At 35.1% G+C, this 5,916-nt stretch overlaps 1 protein-coding gene across 9 annotated transcripts in view; it reads right to left on the bottom strand.

Moving 5' to 3' along the window:
* RBM33 (RNA binding motif protein 33) overlaps positions 1-5,916 on the bottom strand; it is a 182,096-nt gene that overhangs the window by 114,509 nt on the left and 61,671 nt on the right. The window lies entirely within an intron of this gene.

Raw genomic sequence — 5,916 nt, 5'->3', positions numbered from 1 at the left:
CAAACTATATTGAGGTGCTTGCCTTTTCAATGAGGGTGGGTGGGGAGGGAGGAAGGGAGAAGATTTGGAACCCAAAGTTTTAAAAACACATGTTTAAAAAAAAAGTTTTCACATGCAACTGGGAAATAAGAAATACAGGAAATGGGGTACAGAACTCTATCCTGCCCTACAGGAAAATAGAAGGGGAAGAGGATAAGAAAAGGGAGGGAGAGATAGCATGGAAAGCAGACTAGGGGAAGGGGTATTCAGAATGCATGCCATCTTGGGGTGGGGGGAGGGACGAGATGGGGTGAAGGACGAGATAGGGTGAAAATATGGAACTCAAAATCTTGTGGAAGTAGATGTTGAAAACTAAAAATAAATAAATTTATTTGCTAAAAAAAAAATACACACACATGCACACATATATGTGACTAACAGCCAATCCCCAACAGATAAATAGTTAAAGGATATGAACAAACAAGCCCTCAAAAGAAGACCTGCAAAATTTTCAGAACCATATGAAACAATGCTCCAAGTCACTAGTAACAAGAAAAATGGAAATGAAAAGAGCTCTGAGGTTTTACCTCATACCATGAAAGTTGGCAAAAATGACAAAAAATGACAACAGTCATTTGAAAGGAGTAGACAGGCACATTAATAAATTGTTTGTGGAACTGTGAAATATACAACCACTTTGGAAAGCATTTTAGAATTATGCAAAGAGACTAAAACGTTCATATCCTTTGAACAAGAAACCCCAACGGCATCAATAAGAATGTCCCCATATACTCCAAAATATTTATAACACTACTTTTTGTGACAGTAAAGAACTGGAAAAAAAGTTGATTCCCATTAACTGGGGAATGGCTAAAACTTGTGGTATATGGATGTAATGAACCTGTGCTATAAGAAATGACGAGTATGATGAATAGAGAGAAATGTGGAAAGATCTATATTAACTAATGCAGAGTGAAGTAAGTAGAGACAAGAGAACAATGTACACAGTAATCGCAACAATGTAAATGGAAAGAACAAAGTACCTTCATATAGCAAAATCATAAAGATCAAGAAGGATTCAAATGAAGAGATAAGAAACAACGCCTCTAACCCACCCCTTCGTGGAGGTTCAAAGTCCTCTGGTGTTATACACTGCACATGTTTTCAGACTTCTTTTTTACTGTATCGGATCAGTTGTGCTGATTTTATTTTCTTCTCTAAAAATATTATTTGCTATATGGGATGGCTCTCTGGGAAGGGGACAGGAAGTATAAATGAGATAACTATTATGTTGTAACAAACAGAAGATATGCTGTTGAAAGGATCTGTTTCTTCTTGAGTTTGACACCACTGGTCTAGGACTTCACAAGCAAAGAGCTAGGACATTAAAAATAAAAAGATATTGGGAAGGTCTTTGTGAAGAAGGCACTAAATGGAGCTGCTACTTAACTAGTTCTGAATTCCACTTTAATAGACACTATTAATTCACCAGTATAGAAGAGATGCCCAAGGTCCAGACACTCACAAGACTTAGATAAAAGTTAATGCAGGAGGCTACCTGATGTCCCCTGCTGCTTATAAGAAGAGCTCATAAGCAGAAAAAACACAGAAAAGGGGATGAAAAATATGCAAGGACTAGAGATCACTAGCACTGCACTGGTTAATTATGGCCATCGCCAGAATCCATCAATCAATCAATAGCCACTTAATAAGCACTAATTATGTGCCCTAGGCATGGCATAAAATCCAAAGGGGAAGACATTTGCAACTTGATGGAAGACTGAGCATGTGGAGATTCCCACCATAGAAAGCATAAAGATCTGCTGACTGGTACTAACCTGGGATTTGGCGCTGTAGTCTCAAGTCACTGAGTAACAGCAGAAACAACTATTGAGGAGGGGTGGAAGCAACAGAATGCTTGATATACTGTCATGAAATTCTGTACTCTATAGCTTCCAATAAAGGATCCCCGTTTACCACCAACAGTCTAAGAGTGGCTCATGGAGCATGAGATACAATGTACATTCCACATTCTAGATCACCCTCAAGCAGTTAGCATTATACAACACAGAATGTTATTAAGGACTCAAATAAAACTTTGAGAAGGCCATTACCTACAACATGAGGAAGGCACACTGCAGGTGGCAGTTTATGCCCTCAACTAGCAATCATTAAAATGACTCAGTCTTTCTTTTAATTAGGATACATGGGTCTGAAAATCAATATACAGAAAAGAGAAAAAAAAATGTCTATCACAAGTGTTAAAAAAAAAAAAAAGACATATTCAAAAAATTGTTTGATTTCCACACCCATAACTTGTGGAGTCTTTAGCCTAACCATTCTATGCTACTGATCTCAAGCTACTCATGTGACGTAAGTGGGAGAATAAGCCAGAGGCTACATAAAGCTTATTCTTTGCCATTATTCATAGGTTAAAAAAAAAAAAAAAGAGGTCTATGGGATCTCAAGATGAAAGCAAGAATGGAACTCACACTCTATAGTGTACATAATGGGGAAAGATAGTTGGGATGAACTGTATATATAACTATTTTAGTGTGTATAGTGTTCTAGAAGACATGGGACGAGGAGGGAGACTATCCAATCAGTTAATCAATAAATATTTATTAAGCACCTACTACGTGCTAGACACTGTGCTAAGCTCTGGAGACATAAAATGTGGTAAAACACAGTACCTCCCTCACTCAGCTTACAACTAATGGAGGAAAACAACTTTCAAACAAATGTACACAAAGCAAACTATACAAAGGATAAATAGGAAATAATTAAGAGAAGGAAGACACCAGAATTAAGAGAGCCTCAGAAAGGCTTCCTATAAAAGATGGAATCTTAGACGGGACTTAAAGGAAGACAGGGATGTCAGTAGATGGGGATGAAGAGGAAGGCATGAAGGAAAGCCAGGAAAAAAAAAACCCTGGAGCCAAGAAATAGTGTGTATTGTTCGTGGAGCAACCAGGAAACCAGTATCACTAGAGTAAAGAGTATGTGGCGGGGAGTGTTTCTGCAGACATCTGCGATGTAAATATAATGACGAGGAGGAAATGAGGGAATATGAAGGATATGTGTCAACATTCTACTGTTAAGTTTATGTTGTGTATATGCACTATCTACAATCGGTGCTGCTGTATTTATAATGAAATGTATTAAAATGTCTTCAATCATGTTTAATACTAGATGTGTGACAAATATAGGATAAAATATAATGGACCAATAAACTAAATGAATTTGCAAGGTACTTATACTTATGACATATTTCATTTCTGTGCTTATAATATTCAACAATCAATTTGGTCAATGGGAGAATCCCACCCAGGCATTTGTTATCTTCCCTATATCAACAAATAATTGAAGTGAAGTTACTTAACAGGACCAAATGTGTAATGCTAAAACCTCCAAAAAGATAATAAAATTTAACTCCACAATGGCCCAGGGAAACCAGTTTGTAAGATACATGGCATTAAATAGTAACTAGTTCAAAGATGGCACATACTGTCTGTGTGACCAAGTTATTTAACTTTTCAGTGCCCCATACAACAAAGATGATAATTTGCAGATCTATAGTAGAATGACCAAATTAACTTAAGCCCAATCAGTCTTATCTTGTCCTCAAGTACACATAAAGTCCATTTGTCTATCTGAAGGCCAGCAGTGGGAAGATCACAAGGAAAAGATAATGCCAGTAGGATTCTACAACTGTTAGCATTAAACTGCTTTTCAAAAACAACAGAATATAGGTATTTTGTTATTAACTCATGATCATGGTTCACTGCTTTAACCTATATTATACAGTGATGAGAAGTGCTAGAAAATGTTTACAAGCTGATAAAACAATTAGCTGACTCATAAAAGACTTCTAAAATACTTGTCAAAAGCATGTATTATTTCTTGAATCATAGTGAGCTCTAGAAATTATTTTCTCTGCTGACCCAATGTAAAAGCTTGTGTCTAACCAACTGTCAGTATACTTGCCATGCCCCTGACCATTTAGCTACTTGCCTTTTTTAAAACAAGAAAACACATAACATTAACAGATGCAGACATAAGTAAAATTAATACGACAAATTAGATTTAATGCAGTTCCACAGTCACAAAAGCAATTGAAAGTAGCATCATATTCAACAGTCCTCCTTTGAGTCATTCAATTCATCTGAAACAAAGTCCAGACTCTGTTGGATATAAATTTTAATTCTTTCCAAGGGGTTAAAGCAAAACTCTGCTATTTAAAAACTGGTTTCATTTTTGGTCACTATCTTTCTTCTCACATTCTATTATTGGTCAGAAACTTGTCAGAATCACTTAACTTGTTCCCTGTGTGTCTATGTCAGTGCCACTGTGGATGATCTGCATGCCCTAAGAGTCATCACAGCTACTCTATCAACAAAAGCTATCAAAAATTCCTATGAAGAATAGGAAAACCCTGTTTCTAATGGAAAACATTCTGCATAGCAAGAAACTAGCAACTCGGTATTTCAGAGTAAATGTTAGTTAACTGGTTCCATCTCACAAGATGTTCTTCTGCCACAGGTTGTAACTAAGCCTCTAAAACAAATGAATGTGAATTTTGATGAAGATAATATGAAGGACAGGGACAGTTTTTCATTCTTGTCACTGCATCTCTGGTGCCTTAAACATAGTAGATACTCAATAAATGCTTAATAAAGTTCATATGAAAGGCAAAAATATGAATTTTCTCCCATTTAGTTTCACATAGCAACAAAATTTATTTCTCTGAGCTTTGGTATCCATAATTACTCATATACAATCATTGGAAAATGAGTTCTGTTTCTAAACATCAGAATCAACGTGGTCTATGTGTCAAACTATGTGGCCAAGAAAAGCCTAAAATTCAATGAAAGCAAAGCACTAATACTTCTAATGTAAAATTAATCAAACAATAATTATGCATTTTTTTTTAGCAATTCTCTGAAGATATACTTTAAAATTGATAGAAAGAAGTTAAGGAGATGAACAGAATTTTAGAAAAGTTAGATATGGTTGACCTCTGGAGAAAAATGAATGGGGATAGAAAGGAACATACCTTTTTCTTGGTGGTATATGGCACCCACAAAAAAAGTGACCATGTATTAGGACATAAAAAAAATCACACAATCCAATGCAGAAAGGCAGAAAGATTAAATGCATCCTTTTCAGATGATGCAATAAAAATTACACGTAATAAAGGGCCATGGAAAGACAGACTAAAAATTAATTGGAAACTAAATAATCCAATCCTAAAGAATGAGTGGGTCAAACAACAAATAACAGAAACAATCAATTACTTCATCCAAGAGAATGACAATAATGAAACAAAACACCAAACTTTACGGGATGCAGTGAAAGCTGTCCTTAGGGGAAACTTTATTTCTCTAAATGCTTACATGAATAAAATAGAGAAAGAAGAGATCAATGAATTGAGCATGCAACTAAAAAAGCTTTCTAGAAAGAGAACAAACTGAAAGTCCCCAATTAAATACCAAATTAGAAATTCTGAAAACCAAAGGAGAGATTAATAAAATTGAAATTAAGAAAACTATTGAACTAATAAATAAAACAGCTGGTTTGATGAAAAAACCAATAAAATAGAAAAACCTTTGGTTAATTTAATTTAAAAAAAAAAAGAAGAAGAAAACCAAATTACCAGCATAAAAAATGAAAAGGGTGAATTCACCACCAATGAAGGGGAAATCAAAATAATAATTAGGAGTTATTTTGCCCAACTGTATGCCAATAAACTTGACAATCTTAGTGAAATGGATGAATACTTACAAAAATATAAATTGCCCAGATTAATGGAAGAGGAAATAAAATACTTAAATAACCACATTTCAGAAAAAGAAATTAAACAAGCCATCAATGAGCTCCCAAAGAAAAAAATCTCCAGGGCCAGATGGATTTACAAGTGAATTCTATCAAACCTAT

This window comes from Vombatus ursinus, unplaced genomic scaffold (genome assembly GCF_900497805.2).
Source record: "Vombatus ursinus unplaced genomic scaffold, bare-nosed wombat genome assembly UNPS02014852.1, whole genome shotgun sequence".
Classification (NCBI taxonomy): Eukaryota; Metazoa; Chordata; class Mammalia; order Diprotodontia; family Vombatidae; genus Vombatus; species Vombatus ursinus.
The sequence above is the reverse complement of the archived record's forward strand: the minus strand, read 5'-3'. Positions and strand labels throughout refer to the sequence as shown.